Genomic DNA, 26,388 nt, shown 5'->3' on the forward strand with positions numbered 1-26,388 from the left:
ATTTTTATTGGTATTGATTTGGATTGTCATTTTTTGGACCCAAAGAAGACCAGCTGTCACCTTGGTGGCAGGTAATGGGAATCCTACAATAAACATAATCATGAGAAACACTCAAAAGAACTCTGTACAGGGAGTGGTAAATAGAGATTTTGGAAACTTATGAATCCTAACTTTGCATCACCATTGGCAGGTGTGTCATTGCATAAATAAGTTGCATTTGAACTGTTAAGTTATGTGCTTGTCTGGTCTTGTTTCAAGCCACCAGCGTGCACAAGCAGATGCAAAGCATTGTAGTGGTATTTTTAGCATAAATAGTGTATGTGCTTCGACACTACATCTTCTTTATGACACACTGGCAATCTGTTTGTGCACTTCTGCCCAGTCCTTGCTCGTCTGCCTGTATTTGTCATTCTAAAAAGTGTTTGGGATGTTTCTGGGCATGGCCTGTTTTTCTTTGTTGGCTGTATCTGAAAGGCATGTGGCTCATAGAAGAAGAAGAAGGAGAAGAAGGGGAAATGTGTATCGACTGGCTGCAGAGTGGTGCCTTTTATCAGCTGGGTTAGTGTTGGAGAGATAGGGTCAGCATTTGGGTTAGGTAGCTGCCTTTATCAGCTAAGTAAATTCAGTTATGTTTGGCAACGTTGGCTGGCTGGCCGTGATGGCCCGAGAATGTATAGCTGTTATCATCATCATCATCATATTATTATTATTATTATTATTATTATTATTATTATTATTATTATTATTATCCCAGCTGTAGTCAGGTTTCATGTGTGCTCAGCAAGCATTTGCTAGGGAACCATACTTCCAAAGCCTGAAGTAATCTAAATCTTGGAATTCTAAATATCATGTCAATTTTTGCCTCTTAAATGCATGCATGATGGGCTTTTGAGGCACTGCCATGGTACAAATATTTTATTTCCAATGCCTTCATAAAAAATTTGCTATGCCCTCTGCCGAGAAAGCAATGCTATTGACATTCCATCCTTATTTTAAAGAATGTGGAAATGCTCTACAGCAAGGAACTTACATTGATGCATGATACACATAATTCAAAGGGACCTTGATAACTACATAAATGGTATAATGTAATGTGAAGTGACCTGCATGTGTCTGAATGACAAAATGAAATCCGATTCTAATTCAGGCATGTAGAAAACCCCAGCATGAGAAGGGATTTGAAAATTTTATTTATTTTAAAAAATGGATGACTCACACAAACATTGGCCAGGCTTGATAATATGACATAGTTGGAAAGCACTCATGCTCAAGGTAGATAATGCATTGCACAGAAAGGCCATCTGTTTTGAAAGGTAAAAGTCAATGGTCTATGGATGAAATCACAGAGATGGATAAACATGTTTTGATGAAAACATGCTCACAGCTGTATATCCTTTTGTATTTGAATACAATTAAGTATTGAAAACATTTTTATTTTTATTTTGCTGCAACAATTGATGACCTTTTTCATGACATATTGAACTGGCCCTGATTGTTAGCTATTGCTGTGGTTACTTACCATTAAAGATAATTCTTTCATTTTACAGGACAATAAGTTCTGCATGGAAACAGAATTTCTACCTGTTAATATTTAAAAGAACCTGTTGCAAATGCTGTCCTTTTGCAAGCTCCAATGAAGCCATTTTTGTAGCAAGTAAATTAACTTCTAGGACACAGAGATGTGGTGCTTCCTTTTAGCTACACAGAAATGGACACCAGAAATGTGCATGGTACTAAACTGAGCAGCACTACTACTGAACTGTTTATGTGATTAATCAATTTTAAATTATATGCAATCATTTTTTTAAATATATTTATGACTTCCCTGGAGTCCTTTGGCTACCTGAAGTGCCAGCCTTGGATCTTTGTGTGTGTACGTGTGTGTGTGCACTCCATAATGTTAGAGACAAAAACATAGTGTTTCTTGATTTGGCTCTTTACTCCACAATTCTCCGCTTTTATAAAAGGGTATTTTTATACATTTTGGTATCACCATGTAGAAATTACAGCACTTTTCATACATCGCCCCCCATTTCAGGGCACCATAATGTTTGTGAAAAATGGCTTTTTTGCATTAGTTAGGTGTGTTCAGTTGCTTCCTTAGTGAAGGTATAAGAGATCTTTTAGTATCCTGTCTTGATTCTAGGCTTTTGATTGCCATTGGAGTTATTCCCATTTGTCAACATGACCAACGTTGTGCCAATGAAATTGTAGGAAGTCATTATGAGACATAGGCCAAACCTTAGACTTACCAAAATCAGCTTCATTAGAACATCATTGTCACACACCGCGACACACCGCTTTCTGAACAGAAGAGTTGGACACAGGGAGATACGTTAATCCGGAAATATTCCGGTCTTCATTTACGCACTTGAGAGAGAGAGAAAATCCTGATCCTGTCGAATACAAAACAACAAAACAGCTTTGCCCTTCACCCTCATGGGATCGGGGTAAAAATAATAAAGAAACACAACAAACTAAAGGAACAAAGGGAAAGTAACGAAACTATGACACTATGACGCTCCCCTGCAGTTCATGACCAAATCATTCTCACCATAATGAAGAAAACCCCCCCAAACACCTGTCCAACAGATCAAAAACACCCTGCAGGATTTGAGGCAGGTGTGGATGTGTCATTGACGAGTGTTCGCAGAACACTTCAGGAACAGAACTACAAAGACTACACTGCAAGATACAAACCACTAGTTAGCTGCAAAAACAGGATGGGTATGATACAGTTTGCTAAGAAATATATAAAAGAGCCTGGAAAAAAGGTCTTGTAGACAGATGAGACCAAGATTCACTTGTATGTATAAAAAGTTTCAATGAGGTGTGCTTTGTTAAGGTTGGAGTGAAAATTTACAGGAGGGTAGAGCTCTAGGAACAGTGTTGGGCAGCCGTGGTATAGTCTGCACCTGACCAGGTGAAATAATTACTATGTGATGCCAATTTTGTTGAATCGCACACATTTATTGAATGGTTCAACATAAGATTATAGAAATGGATCTGAGTCTGAGGTTTTATTGATTTTTCCCAGACGTTTGTAGAGGTTCTTGTGAATTCAGCTATTAATATCTGCGGGAAACCATGGGTATCATTAGCCTCCTTGTCAACCAAGATAAGCTTTTCCAATGGACAAGCAGGCAACATTAGCTGGAGCTTACAAATAGTTTTTGACCAACCCCCCCTTCCCCCCTAAAAAAATGGGGACTAGAGAGTTATTTTGTTGGTGTTAGCAGGAGAAAGGAGGAGGGTGGTGTATCAGAAGCTTAACTAGTTGGCCAGAGGCATCTTTAGCTTCAATACTACCTTACTCTGGAACGTATTTGTCTCAGTGAAAGGGCTACTGTTGGAGGGGCCGTCCAGACCTGTGGCTTCTTTTGTCTTAATTTACTTCTGAATTAAAATATGGTTGTCCCCTCGGAAATCCAATGGCAGGTTAAATGTGGAATCTAAATACTTAATACCAGACGATAGTCAGGGACTAGGGACTGATGACCATAATGAGGAATAATAGAAACCTGTTAGGACGACTATGGACCTTTCCCCATTGATTTTTCAGAGTGCATAGAGATAGAGGTGATTAATAGACAGAGGCGAATGAGAAACAGTAATGGCATTTCGGGTGATTCGCAGTTGAGACTGACAGGCACAAAGGTCACGTTAAACCAATGGCATTCTCATTGCAGGGATGCAATGGCTTTTACGAAAATGGATTCATCGCTCAGAAACGTATCTTTGTAATGTCTCTCAGGTCTCCACGTACCATGGCCCCTCCTCTAAGGCATGGTGTGACACTGCTATAGTTGTCCCGGTTTAGCAAGCGCACACTTAGACAGCCAGGTATAATGCCCAAATTTCTATAATTGGTGTTATTCTACATTGAGTAAAACATAAACGTGCTGCCTGGGGCTGTGCCACATCATAGTATTGATAAATACAACAAATAAACAAATATACTAACAAAATGTGCTAAATTTGGGTATTTTGATGAATAAATGCTACCCACTGCTTCAATATATTCTTACTAATATTTTTTCGTGAAGAATGATTTCAATGAGTTTAGTACGTTATAATATATATAGTAATTCAGTCTCATTAAAATATGACTTGGGAGGGGTTCGCTGGAAAATAAACACGCTATTGAGTTAATCAGTTTTTACTTTAATGCACATGTTTGAGGTCGCAGATACTGTAAGCTCATTAATAGAGCATCTGTGTTTTTTAACCTTCATGTCAACCTCATTTTCGTGAAATGTAATTAACCAGAAATACATGCCCTGCAATAGATTGGCGGTCTGTCCAGGGTGTATTCCTGCCTCTCGCCCAATGCACGCTGGGATAGACTTCAGCATCCCATGCGACCCTGCCCAGAATAAGCGGGTATAGATAATGGATAGATGGTACCACTCTTCAGTGGTAGATAGAGTTTCTACAAAATCTCAGTTTTTACTAAATGAAGCCAAGTGACTTACTCTTGCCTCAAAGAAGAGATTTTTTCAAACTGAGCAATAAAATGAAACTGGAATTTATTTGCAAAAATGAGAAATTTAAAGGGGCTGTTATTAATTCTATTTTATTTGAAATGGCTCTAGTGTTTGTTTTCTCTTGTCCCATGTAGTGTCAAAGATCTGAGACAGATGTGGACCCCCTACAGTTGCATAGAATGAATGACACCAAAGTGAATGTTGTATTTATTCCACATAATTGGTTACTGTATGTACGACTCATGTTGTGCAGTCAAAACAATCCACAGAAAATAAGCCCAGGTAACCAACAGCCTGGCCTTTTTTTATGGTTTTTGAAGAGCACAAATGTACTGTCATTGGCACAGCACTCAAACAGATTATTCATGAGATGCAATTAGAAACAGTTGGGGTCAGGGCTGAAGCTGACTTGTCAGTGCTACAGGTACACTCAACAAAGATGACTTCTTTTTGGCTAGAGGCTGATGTTTTTTCCACAAAAATGCAAATTTTATAATTAAATACACACAAAGAAGTGATTTACCTTATTAAATGTATTATCTTGTTTTTTGTGTGAAAAAAGCAAATGCCATTCACTTGCTAAAATGAACTATTTTGTCCTGCATGCAGACCTTTGTTATTTTGCATTCAAGGGCTTATTCACTTCCAAATAGATAATTTTAAATATTTTTTTTTACTCATCAGAGATCTGTTTGTATTCCTGTTTGCAAAGGCCACATGCATATTTAATGCCCTGTATCTCCACTACAGAGGTTTTCAGACAGAAAAAGTGGGACGACCTACCTTCACAAAAAATGTGTGCTGTACCTCGAGTCACAACAAGGCACCCCATAGAATAGGCAGCAGCTCTAGGAAACAATGAGTTACTGTAATCAAATGACTTTTCCCGGTATCTTTATTGCTTGAATCAATCTTCATGCAGGCACAGATAGCATATATAACCAGAGAAATAATAGCTGGAGGTAAGTGGTAAAATTTTTGTTTTGTTAAAATATGTAGAATACACACTCATATGTGAAAGTATGGCTCACAGTACATCGTGGTGTGAAGAATAATTAGCATTTTACTATGAGGTACAGAATAATCATGAATTTGAAATGATCATACAGTGCTGTGAAAAAGCATTTGCCCCTTTCCTAATTTAGTCTATTACTGCATATTTGTCAAACTGAATACTTTCATATATTTAGACCAGGGGTGACCAACCCTGGTCCTGGGGAGCCGCAGGGTCTGCTGGTTTTTGTTTTCACCTTAAATACAACAACCACTTAGACAAAAGAAGCAGGTGTGGTGAGTTAACTGTGTAATCAAGTGCTTTAATTGATCAATTAAGTGCCGAGTAAAAACAAAAGCCAGCAGACCCTGCGGCTCTCCAGGACCTGGGTTGGCCACCCCTGATTTAGACAAAAATGTAATATTAGACATTACATTACATTACATTACATTCATTTGGCAGACGCTTTTATCCAAAGTGACGTACAAAAAGTGCATTTTCATGATCGTAGACAACTGCTGAACACGGGTTCAGTAAGGTACAATTACTTATTTTGTACAGCTATTTCTAGCCGAGAACAATGAACACTATCCTGGTCTAACATCTGCAAAGCCAAACTAGGCAGAAGAATAAGCTACAGTATTAGACAAGGAGAACCTGAGAATACACAAAACACATTTTTTAAATTATTATTTAATTTATTTAATGAAAAAAGTTATTAAACATCCATATCATCCATGTGAAAAAGGAATGCCCCCTTAAACTTAATAACTGGTTGCATCACCTTTCAAGTCAGGACTTTACTTGGCCACTCCAAAACTTTAATTTTGTTTCTTTTCAGCCATGTCTGTCAGATGTGGATTTGCTTTTATGTTTTGGATCATTGTCTTGCTGCATAATCCAATTACACTTCAGCTTCAGTTCACGAACAGATGACCGAACATTCTCCTTATGAAATTTCGGATACACATCAGAACTCATGGTTCCATAGCTCATAGTTCAATAATGGCAAGTTGTTCAGGTCCAGAGGCAGCAAAGCATCTCCACATCATCACACTACCACCACCATGTTTGACTATTGGTATGTTCTCACTGTGAAATGCTCTATTTGCTTTATGCCGGTCATAATGGGACCCGTGTCATTGGTCCATAGAACATTATCCCAAAAGCCTTGGAAATCATCCAGGTGCTTTTTAAAAAAAAAAAAAAAAAAGATGAGCATTGATTTTTCTCTTGGTTAGCAGTGGTTTCCACTGTGCTACTCTCCCATGAATCCCATTTTTGTCCAGTCTGATTCTTACTGTGGAGTCACGAAGACTGACCTTGGCTGAGGCTAGAGAGTACTGCAGTTCTTTGCATTTTCTTCTGGAATCTTTTGTGACTTCCTTGATGAGTTGTCGCTGTGCCCTAGGAGAAATTTTGGCAGACCGGCCACTCATGGGAAGATTCACCACTGTTCCAAGTGTTCTCCATTGTTAGATAATAGCTCTTTCTGTGGTTCGATGGGGACAAAGAGCCTTAAAAATGAATGGCTTTGTAACCCTTTCCAGACTTTTTTTTCTTCTTCAAAATTCTCCACTGGAATTTCCTTTGATTGTGCCATTTTATGCTTGCACAAACTGTGTGGTGACCACTTCACTCTGAGGGTAAGGTTCAATATGAGTGAGGTTTAGATTCAACAGGGTTGGCTGCAATCAAGCCAGGCTGTGTTCAAACAGCTTAATCGAATTATTAATTACATTTTGTTAATTGGTTGATTGAGTAACTAAGAGGGTAATTAATTTTTCACATTGGTGATATGGGTGTTTGATAACATAAAATAAATAAAATTAATAAATGAAATAATCATTTAAAAATGTGTTTTCAGTTTTCTGTTGTTTAATATTATATTTTGAAGATCTGAAACCATTCAGAGTGACAAATGTGCAATAATAGAGGAAATCTGGGGCACTGTATATTTAGTAGTTAATGAGTTAATCCTAAAAGTGAAATGTCCTTGTTTCACAAAAAATAATAAGTGAACTTAAGGCTTGTTCAGTTTGGTTGAACTTCATAGAAATGTATTTATTAATTAATTTTAAATCATGAAAAATCACAAGGCACATTAAAGGCTCTCCAGGGGCCTTTTACAAATGTATCACAGAGTTGTAGAATTTAATGTAATAACAGTGAGTAAGCCTTGCTTAATTAAATGAGATCTTGTTAATCACATTCTGTATTTGTGGAATCAAATTGAACTGCAACTCTGAAATGTCATGGTATCATTGATCATGTTATCTCATAACTCCCCGGAGTGTAATTTTGCTTGCATAATAAATCATGAAGTAATAAGTAAAATCTAATTTAAGAATAAAATGTAAGTTTGCCTATGAAATTGATAAAGATTTATCTTCATAGATTAAGATTTTTTTCTGTGCCATCCCCGTAAATAAAGTACCTATATTCCACAGTGACAAAACTACCTTTTTAATAGTCCGTCCTGAAGTGCAGTTACCCTGTTTATTGATGTTGTTTTTGTCTCTCAAATTACTTGAATAAAATTCAACATGAATAATTACTCAACAAGGACAAATAAACACGCTGTTTAGTGACTGCTAAAACACATTTACTTCACAATGTTAATGTTATCAATAATTACTTTTGTAAATACCATTCTGAAACTTTATTGTGGCTGTCAGCATTCAACAGTGAACACAATAATTAGATATATCTCACGTTCGGACAAGCCTTCCTATTTACTGAGGTCTGGTTATGAATGTATAATGTGTGTGTGTGTGTGTGTGTGTCAGAAATTAGTGATCTAGTTAAAGGGGGTGTTTTGGATTTGACCCCACCGCCTTAAATTAATCAGGACAAGCTCAATGGATTGTCTTGGTTATTGGAACACATAGACATTGATTTGACAGCTGAGGAGATACTGGATATCTTCTTCACAAGTACAAGACAGCTGTGCTTGGTTTTGAGGTAGGAAACAAATGCCTACATGATTATTGTTGTTCTGTAATTTTAATTGAATGTAATATCAGGGCCGGCCCTAGGATTTCGGTGGCCCTAAGCAATTCTGTGGGATTCGTTCGAGCAGGGGGGGTGCTGTAGGATTCTGTCGAAGTGGGGGTGGGGGTGGGATGGTGCTGTAGGATTCTGTCGAGGGGGGGGGTTTCTCTTGGTAAAATCCTTCTTACATCACAGTGTCTTCAAATGTTCTGCTGCCATTCCATTTTAAATTTATACCGCTAGTTCCACGATAGGGGATTACGAAACGTAATTACGAAAATAACGTGATTTACCTTTGATAAACATTGGATTGTGTAGCCCCCCTCGTGGTCGTGTGGGCCCCCCTAGCGGTTGTGGCCCTAAACAACCGCATAGACCGTTTATGCCACGGGCCGGCCCTGCGTAATATTGTGATTGGCAGGAGTCAGGGAAGTTTTGTGTGTTTTTCTCTTCCCCCTGGCTATGTCACTGGTGTTATAATATGTGCATTAGTGCATCTTGCTTTTGTGCAGGTGTGCACATGTGTATGCACACACATGCCCCCTCCTATGTACATACACGTGCATATGAGGAGGCAGGAGGCATATCCACAAATAATACAGCCATTCCACCTTTTAGTTAACAATGATCATCGTGCTGTATAAAAAGTACTGGGGCTAGGAAGAATATCAATGTGGAAATCAGTCTGCTGTGGCTGTGGTTTGTCAATTCATATGTACTTGTCATGAAGTCTCCATGCCAAATGGATGCCTTAGAAACATACATTGTCTGTAATCTCGCTGTGGTTTGTACTCTCACTGCGGGTCTTTTCTTTCTGTGAGAAGAGGGCTTTAAGGTGCTTGCTGAAATAATGCCACCTTTTTACATAGAGTCTGGCTTTTCTTGACTTGACTTGCCAAGTTCCCTTAATTCTGAGCTTTGCTTGTCATTATCTGCAATATCACTGACCATGAGGCCCAAAAGATCACAATGAACAGAAACAACTACGAGCTTTTTAATTCTGCCATGATACAAATGTCTTATTAATGACATCAATCTTTTATAGATTCTGTTTTATATCACGCATTCACGAAAATACATTAACCCATTTAAGCCCGTGGGCAACTAAAGTTGCTGAAGTCTCTACCACTCTTTTTCCATCTGAAAATATTTTCTGGATGACTATAGATGCTTATGTAAGAAATCTCTGGGAAAAATCTGGGTATTAATGGGTTAATATGTTTACTTACCATTAATAAAAAATGAATGATTTACAATAAATTAACCAGAAGACCAACTGATAAACCAGTAGGACCAGAAACAGAGGCTTGTGAAAACTTTGTTTATCCGCAAGTATTTATCTGAAAAAGTAATTCATTAACATGCATAAAGCATGTTCATCCAAACAGTTTCTCTTTCATTTTTTTTTCATTTTTATACATCTCGGTAATACCTGAGGAGTTTATATGTCTATTAATCAATACTAGATTAATATTTTTTCAAAAAGTAATGGGAGTAAAAGATTAAGAGCGAGAGAGAAATTAGTTTTAATTACTAGCATACACTTAACAAGGTGGATTCAATTATAGATGGCATCTGTGTCCTCTATTTTCCAAAGTGGATAAAATTCTGTCCCGCAATACAATAGCAATATTTAAAACCAGGTATTTGTCATCTACAACCAATTAGTGATATTCTATTTTTGACATATAATACTGGCACTTTTATTATTATTATTATTATTATTATTATTATGCAGCAGATCTAATAAATATTTATTAACCATGTCTCCACATTATTTACCCCACAAAATAAGATGGGTTTTTCCCATCATCATTACTGTACTGTTGAATTATTTTTCTTCCTGTTACTTAGGTTAATAGAATGAAAGGAAATGACACTGTGTTGTGTCTAATGAGGCAAGCGGCCAAAATTCCCAGTTCACGTGGCATTCATGCCAAATGCACCACTGTTCTCTGGAGGCTGATAAAGATGGCATAACTGCACCTGGCTCATTAAACGGAATCAGCATCTGCCGGTCCAACAATATTCTTTTAATTCAATTTTTTTTTCTCCACTAAAAAGCAAACATTAACAGACCGTCCATTTGAATTATTTGAGGATTAGACGGGTTTATCGGCCATATGTAGCCTTTAAAAAAAAAAAAGAAAAAACTATGAATCACACCAACAGATTAAGTCTGTCTTAAAATAAAATAAAGTTTTGTATTCTTGTTTTTGTTTTTGTTTAACATCCATCCTCTGGCATGAAATTTGTTAGCCAGTTTTATGACAGAAAACAGAAACTGCAATCAGAAAAACTGTGCTGCATATGGGAAACCACCTCTTTGTGATCACAACTTGTAATCATAACGTGTTTCCCTTTGACATAGTTACACACATGCTTTGAGAAGCCAATGAGCAGTGCCTTTTTGACCTTGAGTAACAAGTGATAACAGGGAAGAGGCTGCAAAACCACTTGCTGACAACACTGCATGCTGCCAGGTGCCACCTGATGGGATATTACTGGCTGAAGGAAAAGGCTTCTGCCTTGAGCAATCCCTGAATGCTTAGCAAATGAGTATTTTTGTCTGAATTCAGTCTCCTACCCAGCCCCTAGCCTGTTCTCAAAATCTTTACAGATTCATCACAGGAAACAGAATCCAAGCAACAAGCCACAGAGTCTCAGATTCTCAGTTCCCGCTGTGAGAAAATCCTTGTTGCTAATGATCTGCTCTGGTGACTTTATAAGAGTTTTGGACACACTTCATTTCTTTGTTCCCTATTTCCTTTTTTTGCAAGAAAGAAAATCTCAAAGGTGTGAGGCGTAGGTTTTTTCTGAACTCAGACTGTGCACTGCTTTTGAATGGGATAACTGATCCGATTCTCATCTGCGCCATTTTCAATCCATTGTAAATAACTGTGATTCCATAGTGAGCATATATTTTACTATTAATGATTGGAGATGAAGTGTATCTCTCACAGCTGATAACCAATAGCTTGCAGGTAACTGGTACATTGTTGCTGGAAGGGGCAACTGCAGTAGTAAGCTGGGGAGCCTGTGTTAAATTAAATCAACCCAACCACTGGCAAGATGAAACCCATGTGAAAAATTGGTTTGAGTTCGGGTGTGATTTTGGGTCTTTCAATAAAAGTTAATTTTGACCAAACATCTGAAAGGCTGGTCATTCAGCCTTGGCATGGAATATTAATTCATCAACGGTACACATCACACTCAATCAAAATGTCAGAGGGATTTTTATGACAAAATTACCATTTTCTATTTGCATGATAATTACACCGTGGATGAGGACAGGAGCTATCTGTGTGATGAATCTGATAATCGTTTCATATTGTGTTACATTTTTTTCTACATGATTGACAGTTATGAAAGAGGTAAAGGCAATATGTTTAGTTAACATGGCTAAAAAATTATCTATGGAAAGCTCATGAAATACAGTGAAAAGGAGAAACCAATGAAAGCCTACAGTACCACCTGTTTCATCAAAAGAAATAAGTAAATTAAGAAATGATCATCAACATAATCTGCAGCAATCAGCAACTGGTCAACCTCATATGAGCATGCATGTACGTAAGGCCAACTGCTGTCCAGTGTCCTGTAGGCCTCCATGGCTGTGGGAGGGAGCAGGCATAAATGACAATGAGGAACAGCCCTCTCTATTCCTTTTCCCTCCCCTCCCAGCATCATACCCTTGTTTCGAGAAAATATCAGCCATTTCCTGCTGCAGCATAAAGTGTGGAACATCTGAAGATCTGATGTAACTCTTTGTCAATTCTCAGAAAGTTCTTGACACTAAAACAGTTTTAAATACCAATTCCCTGGCACACAATCACCTCTGGCTGGGCTCATTGAGGAAATGTATTTCCTTATGACTTCAGGACTCATGAAAGTTACAGATTTCCATATGTAAAAATCAAACATTCATGCTGTTCTCTATGAACTTTGTACATTCTAAGGCCCAATTTCCCATCGTAATTTCACAGTATTTCAAAATAATGGCACCAGCTAAACAAGATATGACATCCTTTCTCGACTGTAAAGAATTTAGAAGAGGATCCCAGACAGTAGAAATGCAGAACTCCACAGGCAAAATATGGAAATAAGAGCAATATTTTACCTTACTCTGCTTATATTCACCTATGAAAAACATTTATTAAAAAGAGCGCACAAATCACTGCCTGCTGGCTCCCTGGAAAACCAGATGGCTCAGATATTACACAAATGCTCCCAAGTGATTTCAAATTTAAATGTGAACATTGTCTTTGATTTAAAATATAATCCTCATGAACAATCCTTTGTATTATTGAGAAAACGGAACATTGTTGGTATAAAATCATGAATTGATGCAGAGAGAAAAAGTGACAGAAAATACATTTGTGTTATATTTAAATTACATACATTTTATGCTAATATTTCTACTATGCACATATTGTACATCACTTTGGATAAAAGCATCTGCCAAATAAATGTAATTTAATGTAATGTAATATATTTAGAGCACTGTTGACATGTTTTTTGCTTGAAATTTTTGACAACCAAATGCAGAGAACACATTTTAGCCCATGCATTTAGGAACCACAGTAGAGGGAATGTGAAGTGCTGGAAAGCTGGGAAACCTCACAAATATATATGAGATTTTTTTCACAATGGTGCTATATAAGACAAGTTTAAGACCCCTTTGATCAAGAACACTCTCCAGGATGCAGGCAAAGATATGTCAAAGACTACCACAAAGAGAAGACTACACTAGCATGACCGCAGAGGATTTCAAGATGTAAACCACTGATAAGCCTCAAGAACAGAATGGCTTAGAGGAGTTAAAGTTTGCTGTTTGCTAGAAAGTACGTAAAAATTATTTAGTAGTAGTATTACCTGTATGAAAAGTGAAAAAGTTAAATAAAAAGGGAAGAAGTATGGAGAAAGAATGGAATTTCTCATGATCCAAAGTAGGCTTATCATCCGGGAAACATGGTGGAGTGTTACAGCTTGATGATGTAACTGCTGATAGCAGCCGCAGGATGAATTCTGTTTATGGAAACATTCGGTCAGATCCAACCAAATGCCTCAAAACTCACTGGAGAGCACTTCACCTTGCAGCAGGTCAATTACCCCAAACATACTGCTAAAACAATCAAAGAGATTTCAGGACTAAAGGAGAATGTTCTTGACTGGCCAAGTCAATCACCCATTCTGAATTCAAATAAACATGCATGTCACTTGCTGAAGACAAGACTGAAGGCAAAACACCCCAGAACAAACAGGAACGGAAGATGCAAGATGCTACAGTACAGACCTGGCTAAGTCATTTATTATTATTTATTTATTATTATTATTATTATTATTTATTATTTATTATTAAGTATTATTAATACTCAGTCATTTAATGCAAAGGATTTGCAACCAAGTACTAAATATGATGAATTTATTTCAGATTATGTGAATTTTTCCTATTACTTTTATTCTCTTAGGAAACTTTAACTAAAGATAACAGTCTGCACTATAACCTCATATTCTTTGTTTCATTTCAAATCCAATGTGCTCAAATACAGAGCCCAAACAGCAAAAATGTCATCACTGCCTCAATACTTATACACTGCACTGTATATGTAGGAAAATAAAAATTATTAATAAAACCACGTAATTCTCTGTTAAACACTTTTACATTTTAAATCGATTTCGTACTCTGATTTGACATGTTATTTCAGTCCATTATGGCAGCTCTGAGAGTGAGAGAGAGGGAGAAAGAGAGAGACTGTGTGGCATGCCCCTCTTGTCCTGTCAGCAGGTGACCTAATGCATCATAACAAAGTTGTAAACTGCATGTGTTGCTCCTTATTTGATATGGAATATGTCTACTTGAATTCTGTGAGAATAGAAAACAATGAGAACTAAATATCATAGTTCATCGAGTATTGCCAGGACTCAACACAGGAACAAAATGTCTTCTCATCTCACGACAAAAAGGTGAATATCCATTGGAAAATGTAATGTAAAATGGGTTTATGACATCAACTCCTTTCACTGAATTATTGAACAAAACGGATGCTCTTTGGAGGTCAGCATGCTCTGACAAAGGCGTCCATTTCCAAAACACATGCGCTTTGGTTTTGTAATTTTGGTAAAGGGAAGCTGCTGGACTAAATGCTTCCATTTAGCTGCTGCATCATCACTATTTAGGTTGACAGGATTTCCATCAAGCCCTGCGATCTCTGCAAGACTCTGCCACAACCAGCATGGAGGCCATTAAAGGGAAGTTTAAACTCCATGTCTGAGACTGTAATGACCCATTCAGCAAGTGAAGTATGATCATCCGTAGCCTCTTATTATCTTAACAGACAGACCAATTTAGAGATTGCTGCAATGTTTCCTCATGAAGGCAAAGTGGAAATTAATCACATTCATACACCCAGAAAAGTTTTGGCTCAGGAGTGTTGGAATATTAAAAAGGCTAGAAGTAGAAGAGGCATCCATGCACTGATTTTATCTTATCCTAAACATGTTTAATACATATAAATGTCCATATTAATGATTTATTAAGAGTCAAAACTATTAATGCTGTTATATTGGGCAGAAGCCTGTGCAAGGTGCACAAAGGAGTAATTGTAAATAACAAAAAGCCACAGTGAATAAAGAGTTAGCCAGAAGACCAGAAATTGATTCAAGGGGAGAATATATATTCAGTTTAATGATCAGGCTCCATCCATTGACATTTGGAAAATCCAATATTCAACCTAGGAGAATGGTGTTTCTTTAAGTCTCTTCCGCCTGGCCAAGTGGTTTTCAGCATAATGCCGAGACCAATAAACATTTATAAGCCCCTGCGTGCCATTTCCTCCCACTCCCACCAACCATGGGAAGGCAATAACACTCCACTTCACCTATACTGCCCGCAGCTGCACCTCCATGCTGGGCTGAAGGCACACTTTCACGATGATGAGCATAAATCTTACAAGGCATCTGCGCATGGCTGATCAGGAAAAGGGAAAGGATTCATATCATTGGACCAAGCCTCTTGTTCTCAGGCAAAACAATTCCCAAGGATGCACATAAGAAAGTGGTTATGGGGAACACAGGAAATGGCCAACTTGAGGTTTGACACTTTGTGGCTGAACCCTTTCTCGTGGTCCAGTATTTCAAATAATTAAAGCTAAACTGGAGCAGTAATCTGGCTCAGAGCAGCGAGAAAATGTCTCTGACCACTTTTACAGTTTATGTCATTTTCCCCTGGGTGCACTCAGAAATGGCCATTATTCTATGTTAAAGGAGAGTTGAGCCTTTGTATGACATGAGATGCTCTATGGCATTTCGTAGAGAGTTTTAAGTGCTCTGTCAAGTGACTCATTTGTTTGAGGAAAACTGACTGGATTCTCTTAGAGAGGGATATCCCCAGGATCAGATAATGGTAAATACCCCCCACTGATTTGCTTAGTAGCTCTGGAATTAAAGTGCAAATGAGACAAATAAGGAGGACCCTTTCTCTCTTTGTGAAATTGTTGCACACAGTTTCAGCAGCTGAGCAGTGCAATTAGGTGGCCTGCAGAGAAAGTCATTACATGGGAGGCACTGTGAATACCTTGCACAAAAACAGGAGCAGTGACACACAGCAAGAGCTGAACACACAGCATGTTACAGACTTTTAAAATGGCTTGGTTCCTGCTGTTGGCCTGACTCTCTGTGGCTGTGACCATACGGGAAGCAGCAATACAAACTGTTATGGCTGTTGGCCTAATTTCCGCCAGGGACAGTGTGGACATGTCTCCAGAAATTTTGCAAAACAACAATTTTTTGTCCCCAGCACTTTTTTTTTAATGGTCATAAAATGTTTCTCTTGAAAATGTTCTGAAAATAACTTGCACATTAAGGGCATGGCAGAAACACCACTAGGACTCTGGAAAAATGCCTCTCCTCCAAGTACGTTAACTAACTCTCGCATAGCCCTCTGAGGGGGAAGCAGAGTTTAGTCTTTTGTGAGAAGTGATGACATGCAGGGAATTGCCAGCTAAGTGCAAAGCAAGCAAAGCCTTAAGGCACCAGTATAATCAAAACAAAACAAAACTTTTTGTTTGAAACGACTTGCTCTGAACAAGAGATAAACAAAAAGTTTATCTCATGCAGTGATTTGTTTTATGGCCCAGTGTGTGCAAGCCCTCAGCTCAAACTGTGCACAAGTAGTTCACAAGTTCACAAACCTCCCCCTGTCTACAATTGGTACATCAAAATACCACACTGTTGGCTGCATCATAGTTGACTGGCTGGGGGCAGAGTTCAACTTTATTTTCCTGTTTATCTCATCATGGTACTGTCCTGTAGCAGGTTGTGTCCAGAGAGTAATGTTTATTGTGTGAACTGGACTCAATGTGTTCATGGCTATGAGTAACTGTCACAAAATGAGTATTGTACCTTAACAGACCTGTAGGCTACTTTGTAGTTGTTCCAATGACCTTCGGTATGCACTTATTGTATGACGCATTGGATAAAAGTGTCTGCCAAATAAATGTAATGTAATGTGTCTAGATAGAGTACAGGAGATTTCAGGAAATTATCCAATAGATTTGCCATGATAGAAAAATTGTGGATTATTCCTCCTTTCAGGAAGAAAGTTGTCTTCATCTGTTAGCCAAACTGAGGATAAAGTGTTTGAATAGAAAGGTAGTCAAATTAAAGATAGAGAGATTTGTAACGCTAGGTAGGTAGGTAGCTAACTTGTAGCTGGCTAAATCGTTACTAGTTTCCCCATCTTTTATATGTAGTTTCCTCATCTTTTATTTGGCTACCTTATTGTCTCAACAATTTATCTATAGTTTTATAGATGAAGTCAAAATTTCCTCGATTTAATTCAGTCGTGGCAAACCTATTGGATAGGACTTCACTTCCTGAAATCTCCCCTATCCCATCTGAATACTTTTGAAATGAATACTTTTGAACGAAGAGTTTCTGAACTGGACATTGGGCATTGTCATCTTTATGATCAATCAGGCATTTTAAAGGCAGTGAAATCTTCTCAAATTCCTGGCATGGAGTTTCCATGAACTTGGGTGTCAATAAGTTGTGCAAAGCAATTTGGAAAAATCTGTGTGACAAGTTTGTGTGCCCCTCAGTAGTGTGAAGTGACATAAAACGAAGAACATAGAGTTCTTCATATTGAGTATACTGAAAATGGTTTCCGGTGACATATTTGGCAGTGGTTGTTTTTGTTGAAAAGTTTGTACATTGTTTGGAGTATGCCTACTTTAGCAGTTATTGCTAGCTACCCAGCTATTGAGTGCTAACTAGCAAAATCTGGTTGTGTTGGATCTCCTGGACCTTATAAAGCACCCCACACCTTTGGAATCAAAGTAACACCAATGCTGATGACTATTCCACCTATTCCACCTGTTTTACAATTGATTTCCATTTATAATGGTGCGTTGGATTCCTCTGTGGTTGTCAATACCTCCTTGGCTGACTTTGTTTTCCTTTCCCGTTCATGCAAGGTTGTGCTATCTCTCGGCCTAACAGCTCAGACACTGAATCAACACTATTACAGCGTTTTACTTCAGTGGTTCTTTTGGAAGCTTTGTGATCATGTTGAGATATGGCTTCCCAATCTGGCACTTTATAAATGGTTTTGTAAAACAGATTAATAAACTCATTAATTCTGCAATTCGAGAATATTCTCATTTATCAATGGTTAATTAACTTGTTTTGATCCTAGAGCGCATCTTGAATGCCTATTAGTACTAAGCCTTTTTTGGGGAAAAAAATTCCTCTGAAATTGTTTTATGTAATCTGTCAAATGCCTCTCTCTTCCTGGTAAAATGCACACAGTGACAAGCAGCACAAGCAGGCCACAGAGTGGACTGTTTATTCCATGTTCTGCATTTCCTGTATGTTTCTAGATGGTCTCAATCTTGATCATCTATATAGATTTTATGCGGCAAACAAATCAATGTCTATATCTAAACATGCATACACATTACTGGCTGATGAAAGATCTTGTTTCACATTTGAAGAATAATCCCTACGTAGAATCTAGTGGAACAGGTAAAGTCAAGAGTGAACTGCAGCTTACTGAAGGTAAGGTAAGTTGGTACGATGGATTTGTGTTTGGTTCACAGCAACAAGTAAAACTCTGATCTCCTTAGGTGGAATGCCCTCTGTGAATGAAGCTTGTTTCCTATACATCCATAATCAGTGTGTAAGCCCTTAAGCGAGAACCATGTCAGTTTATTGCAAACTTTTCCCGATGTGAGACTACAGAGGCTTATCAACTGAATAGCATAAGTGGAGTATCATGTGCTCTAGGGGAGGCAACACAGGTGAAAGGGGCAATTTTGGCTGGATATGTCCATTTAGAGATATTATGATATTTAGCTTCACATTGTAACAGAAAAATGAACAAAAAAGTTCTAATATGCAGACTTACATTTTTAAATTATTCATTAGCTAATCTGCAAATGTTCCTAATAAATTTAATGAAAGTTCTAATGCAACTTTCTCTTTAACTGTTTGCATTTGTGTCAATATTCAAAATGAACAACATTTAATTGGAGGAAAAGATCCCCCCCCCTTCACCTGTGGTGCCTGCCCTTAAAAACCAATGTGTTAAAATACACAGTGAACTCACACTGTCCTCATGAATGAATATCAGTTATACAAGATGTTTTTTTTATAGACAGTGTGTATAAATCCAATGATGTTCATTCTTTTTAGAGCACAGGGTGCAATTCCCACCCTAATTTAGAATGTCCAATTATCTGGAACCACAGCCGCATTTATGTGTGAACCCCACTGCCGATTTGCAAAAATGAAGACATTTCTTCCACGTCTCCTATGAAAGACATGGTGTCACTAGCTGCTTCTTTTCGCACCACAGACTACAGATCAGCTTGCATACACTGGAGTTGGAGGAAGAAATTTCATATGGAGATTTGACATGCAGTCCGTGGGTTTCCGATTAGCGGGGGTTGCTAGAGAGTAATGAAATGTAGACCTTTACCCACTTAACCCCTCCACACTCTGAGTGATGCAATGGCCAATTGCATGTCACCCTATGAAGCTACTGGCCACAGTTGGCACTGGCACAGTCCGCATTCAGTCCAAGACCAAATGAGTCACACATCAGTTCCTGACCAAATTCCTGACTTTGTGGTCCCAGTGTAGCAAAAGAGTTTGAGATTTGTCTGAGTCCGAGGTGGAATTTGAACCTGTGCCTCACCGCTCGTCCGAAAGTTTTCTTTGGCAAACGTGTTACCAGTCAGCTAAAGGCGCAATCGCACATAGCCAAGGGCACTCTCATAACTTTTGAATTTGAGGGTTGTGTCGCCAGAGAGTCCTGTCATGGTAACTGGCTATGAGACCTTTGCTTTACTGCACCTTTACTGTGCTTCACTAGCAAACTAGCCGATCTATACCAGCACAAAGGTCTGAAACAAGCGTTTGACTAGGCCACACTCTGGGACAGGTGCTGGTGTGACATCACCTCCTTTGGGGCATGTAATGAGTTCAGGGAATCTGATGGGCACTGCTCTGTAATCTGTCCCAGGAAGGACAGCATGTTGCCCCAATGCTAGTTAAGCCCCCTCCCATTCCCCAGCCTCAGAGTGACAGAAGGGGGTTTAAACCACACACCTGCTGTAGCACTTTTCTATCCAAGAGCCAGGCTTAAGCATGCAAGTTAGGCTGACATCCACAGTGATGCCCTGCTGCTCCTCTCTTCCTTGCAGCTGTTGCCTTTGAGCACCTGTTGTTCTCATTTCCACTCCAGTGATACTGCTAGGATAGTAAAATGTACCTGAGATGAAGGAAGGTCATTCAGTCCAACTACTACAACGATCCTGCCTTGTTTGAGTGAATAATTTTAATGTCCACTGATTGAAGGCTTATACTGTATGCTGTCAACCTCCTTTGCAAATATGAAAGCTTGTCTCATCATTAAGCAGAAAAAAAAATCTGTTCCTAAAATGAATTATGGGTGAATCATGGGTGCCATAAAGAGCTAACAGAGTGATACATGAATCATGAAATGGGTGGAGCTACTTTGTGTAACAGAAACTCACTGATTTTTACCTGTATACATCACACTATTTTGCAATGAAGAAAAGAGTTATTTGAAGAATTCAGTGCATTCAGATTGTGTAAATGATTGCAGCACAAGGCTCTCTCTGTCTTTGTGCTTGAGAGATGTTAAATACAGAACATGGCTGGCATTTTACAGTATATTAAGGGAAACAAAATATGTATTATTTACAATTGTGAATCATCTTTCTAAACTACTCATTATCCACCTCTGATCATCACATGTCCCTGTGTAAATAGCTGTGCTGTCGACAAAACCATCACCACCTGGGCCATGTTTGTTCAATGGCAGCTGCTTCAGGCCCAGGTGTTTTCCCTCTGATTAGTCATAATGAGTTTTGATCTATGATGTGACAAACATGCCTTCTCAGCTTCTCTTACTTGTTTGTTTGAAAGCTGCAGCACATCTGGTGGCCAATTCTGAGATGGAAAAGCAAGTGGGTTGGAGTGGGCTTGAATAGTTTGTACCGAAGTGATTGATTTGTCATCATTTTTTGCAAGTCTTCAGAATGGAATTGATTCAATATCTTGCAGTTCTCTATTTGCTAACATAAGACCTTCACACTTTCATAACCTTGAACTGGTGCTTTCAATTTTTTCTATGTTGACACAGCGTATTTCATATATGGTTTTTGAGTAAAGGGTAGCACAATGACAGCTGAGATTTAGCCTCTGTTCCCCCATTGATTCAGCATGACCTTGTGTGACAGAGGTCACAGCCACAGGTGGCACTCTGCCCACACCATCATGTAGCCACAGTGCTTTCATATATGTGACACACTATCAGAGGTCTTCCCACTCCGGTCCATCACCACACCGAAAGTAATCAGTGAATTGGTCCAGTTGTTTTAAAGGGTTGGCTTCTTTGACAAGATCCTAACTGACCAGGGAACCAATTTCACCTTGCGGCTAATGAGACAGCTCCACCAGCAGTTAGGCATCAAAGCCATCCCTGCTGGACCAGTCCTTACCATCCATCATTCCATTTGAGGCCAGGAAGCACAAGTGTTCTACAACAGAAGATACACCTCAAAGACCCACTCCTACCTATTAGCTGCCATACCGGTTGCCTATATTGGATTTCCACCATGCAGGACCTGGGATGGGATCAAACTATTGTCCAGTGAATGGAGCAGCTCCATCGTGACAGTCCTGAAGAAGATGGATCCCTCAGGGTATGTGTGAACTTCAGAATGCTCAATGCAGTCTCTTAGCTTTACACATGCCCAATGTACTGAAAACCTCCTGGAGAAGATCAGCCAGTTTAAGTTCATCACAACTCTGGACCTCTGCAAGGGGTATTGGCAGGCTCCCCTGGAAGAGCAGTATTAGGAATACACAGCATTCAGAACCCCCTGGGAGTGTACCAGTTCATTCCCTTCAGATTGTATGAAGCACTGGCCACATTTCAGTGTCTCATAGACTGTGCAACTTAGGGCTGCAAGGACTGCTTTGTGGCACATCTGGATGATGTTGTATTCTTTAGTAGCACCTGGGATGAACATCTCCAGCATCTTTGCTGGGTCCTGCAGTGAATCCACAAGGCTGGGCTGACTTTGAACTGAATGTGAGCGAGCAAAGTGAGAAAGAAGGTACCTGGGCTGCCTGTTGGGGAGGAGTCCGAACACAGGTGGACAGAGTGGAGGCCATAAGAAACATTTGATGACCCTGCTCCAGAAATCAGTTGAGGTCCTTTTTTGGGGCTGGTAAATTAGTGCTGGTGCTTCATTCCATCACCATGTTTCTCTACCAAAGCTGCCAAGAACTCAGTTGTTTGAACTGAGGAGTCTCACAGCATTTGCCATCCTCAAAGGGTATCAGTGCTTGTCCCCAGTTCTCCAAAGTCCAGACATAAGGTAGAGGATCTTGGTGTAGGTTGATGCCTCCGCAGAGGGCATTGGGGCAGTGCTGGCACAGGGAAACTGGGGTAGGATCAAAATGTCCTTCACCTGAGCCACAAGCTCCTGCCCAGAGATCCTAAATGTTTAATAATTGAGAAGGAGTTCCTTGTAATCAAGTGGGCCCTGGGCAGTCTGTGATACTACCTGCTGGGCAAGGAGATCAGCCTTACTGACTATCAAGCTCTCACCTGGATCCAAACAGTGAAGGAACACAAAGCCAATGTGAGGAGATGGTATCTGGAACTATAGCACTTCAGGTTTCTTATCTGCCAAAAAGCAGGACAGCACAATATCACTGCAGACTTCTTGTCAGGATTTCCAAACTTCAGCAATCTGGATGGGAAGGGATGTAATGTGATATAGGGCTCTGTCCCACACCATTATGTAGCTACAGTGCTTACTTCTGCTTCATGTTGTCATGTTATTCGCCATTCATACATACACCTCTACTCATTCTCATGAAATGCAATAACGTCAGGGAGTGCACACCCAACTTTTAGCTCACAGCTCAACACATGCCAATTCCTAGTTCACACACACACACACACACCACCTCATCAACTCCATATTCTTGCCCTAGCAGGCTCAAACAGTTGTTTTTGAAATAATCTATATACGAAAATGCTTTACAACTATGTATTTTACTCATCTGTACATTTTGGGGAGTGTTCTGTTTGTCTGCCATTTGTTTTGCGGTGTTTTTGTTTTCTTTGTCTGTTGTTTTTTGTGCGTCCAGCCAGTTGGAAAACTTGGTAAAAACTTGCGTCATCATGGCAGAAGGACCCAACTAAGACTTGGCAACTCAGGTTGGCTTCATAGTGCCTGCATTTTGCCAGCCATTTTGGGAACGCACCACATGAAATTCAACGGCTTTGTAAAATACAAATAACTTCTGTGTTGAAATTGAAGTACTGTGTCATTTGTCATTTGTTAATAGTTAACTGGCAGAAAATATGCTCTGGTGGGAGGGGCTAAGGATTGACAAGGACCCCCAGTCCTGATTTCTAGTGATGGACAAAGCAGTTCTTTTCAGTGTTCTGAATCATTAGAATCAGTTCATTAAAAAGATTTGTTCAAAAGATTTGTTCACCACTTGACCGGAGCTCCAACTGCATAGTCCCACTCACTGAACTGAAACACGGCCGAACGTTCAGTTCAGCTCGCTAACTAGTGAACTGAGAATGGTCGTTCATGAAGGATAAGCCAGTGAGCTGATAATTTAGTTGGATAAAGATACCGTTTGCAAACTGAAAGATGCTATAACAAAGTCCTACCCTATTATGTATAGCACGTATATTTTCGCGACACCTAATTATTAAATTAAATATTTGGTACTACTTCCTACTTCGAGACTTCAAGACATGAGATGGAGGGAGAGGGAGAGGGGCGGGCTTGAGCGACTCAGCGACTGTCTATCACTTAATCACCCTGCGAACAAATCACGTTCGCTCGCAACTGACTGAGAGCTCAACTGAACTGACTGAGAAATGAATGGATCGTTTCAGGAAGTGATTCAGTTCAGTTTGTTAACCCAAAAGATTTGTTCTTTTGATTATTTCCTTATTGTTTTGTAATTGTTTTTGTATTTTGCACTATATATATTATTTTCACCAATTTTCACCATTTTTGCACTTTTTGTATTTGGGAGCACTGTAAATAAAACTTTTGCACTAAAGTGCTATTACAGTGGAGACATTTTGGTTAAAATATAGGACATCCTGAACCCCTTATGGCCAAATCCTAGACCACATCGTGTCTCACATGCTATGGCTATGATGCTATGATGACCGTCCGGTGACCGACGTGTAATGTTACGTATTCCAGAATAAATTAAGAAGGAGTTGCTGATGTGTCACTATTGTCTATTTATACAGGTGTACTCACGTGACCACCTTTACCTGACGAAGACCAAAACGGTAGAAACGTTGTCACTGCCCACAGATTTTAGTTAAATAAAAATTACTTATAGCAGTGTGCTGGTAGTATTTTCTTATTTCACATGCTATGGCACCATCAAATGTTTTTTTATTGCATGGAAAACAGTGATGTCTGTTTTCCAATGCCCCATAATGCCTAGATGGATGTGGTGTGAATTTCAAACATTTCCAGGAGCAGCAGATATGCACAAAGTGTGGATCTGCTTGAGGATTTACGTTACGGTAAAACTCCAGCTCATGACCCCTATTAAGACACAGCTATGATTTCTGTATTCCCTCGAAGTACGGAAGAATCCGACTGCATCGGGGCCAAAAAAAAGGCCCACTGTTCATTACAAGCATAAATACTTGAAGAACAGATAAATTAAAAATTAACCAACCAATAAAACCATTAGGGGGTGCATTAGCATCTTCCATGAGGCTGTTAGCACATAATTAGACTGGATTAAAATGATCAGACCCACACAAAAGCCCGCTCGTTAGAATTCGCTCATCGCCTGCTTGGCACCACGATGCCTGATATCTCAGAAAATGGAGGCAAACAGGAGAGGAAAAAACAAAAGGAGAGGGAGAAGGATAAGAGCAAATAAATGCAGCAAGAGTAACCTGCATGTCACTACAATGCAAATGAGAGGGGGATCTAAGATCTGAGAGAGACTCCTGCTTTGTGCCGCTCTCATTCTCTCTCTGTTTTCCTCTTTTCACTTATTTAATGTTTTCTCACTCTGAAACATCAAAGCAATTCCAAGTAGCACACACAGAAATATTTTATAGTCAAGAATTAATCAGTAGAATGTGCCAGGCTATGGCATAAATCATTAACCTGCCCTTCTGTTATTTGTCCAGATTAATGTCCTGGGGACATATTCATTTAATTGTTTAACTGTGTGATGGGTGGCCCTAAAAAATGCATTTTGCTGAGCTTCTTATAATAAGAAACCATAAATGAAAATTTTTGCTTTAAAAAAATAAAAGAACCTGTGCTTTTAAATGGAATTCCATATTACAATGTAATGCGTAAAAACCACAGATATATCAATGATAACCAACTGTATTAAATCTATTAAAAATCCCCCTCCCCCCCGTATGTATCCACAATACTGTGCTCTGTAAAGAATCCTTGTACAGATATACTGTATATAATGCTTTAGTCCGTATATTTAGTATCCCAGTGATATAACCCGGAATAAATTTTGGGGGCGGGGAATGGTAAGCTAATTACAATTACTCCCCATCCCCCATTATATTTGATTAAATAGATTTAAAATAATGAAGAACACCATTTCCTGTTTCACAGAACTGAGCTCATCCATATCACCTTGCAGGAGATGTCTAGTACCTCCTCGTCCTGTCACCTCTATGTTCCTGTGCTCTGATAGCATAGTCAATCAGTTGAGTCTGTCCTCCATCAAATGTGAAGAGGTTTGGTACACTTGTAAATACATTTTCATTGCAGATATTTAACGCAAAGTTTGAAACAGTTACTGTGCTATCCTGTCAGAAGTGCTTTTCTTGGCATCACTTAAAACATAGCTACATTCCAAGCTGCAACGAAAGGAACTATGTAATACTATTCAAAATGAGCGATTCAGTGCTATGGGGTTCAAAGTGTCTGCATTTGAACATCTTGCCCAGTGGTACAGATGCCTGTGAGTTTATATTACTTAATAGTGTTGTAACTTCTGGGACAACAGTCTCAGCCTCCTTGTCGCAATTCCTCTTAAGTTGCTTCTGAAAAAAAGGAACAACACTGTAATGCTGATGCATATGTGATGCATAACATTGCAGACAACCAAAACACAACTTTACCGGTGTAACCAAGTGCTCCATCCCTGTCACACAGGGAGACTAGATACTCATATCTTGATGTACAGCTCCAGCTTCAATATGTATCAGAGTATTCTGCACACTGATAGTGAGCTATGAGGCCACAGAGGTTTAATCCCACTTCAGCATTTAATAAATTTTATCTTATCCTAATTTCAATTCTTAATTTGTGTGGACCTGGAGCCAGGGAG

Source organism: Anguilla rostrata, chromosome 1, assembly GCF_018555375.3.
Source record: "Anguilla rostrata isolate EN2019 chromosome 1, ASM1855537v3, whole genome shotgun sequence".
NCBI classification, from domain to species: domain Eukaryota; kingdom Metazoa; phylum Chordata; class Actinopteri; order Anguilliformes; family Anguillidae; genus Anguilla; species Anguilla rostrata.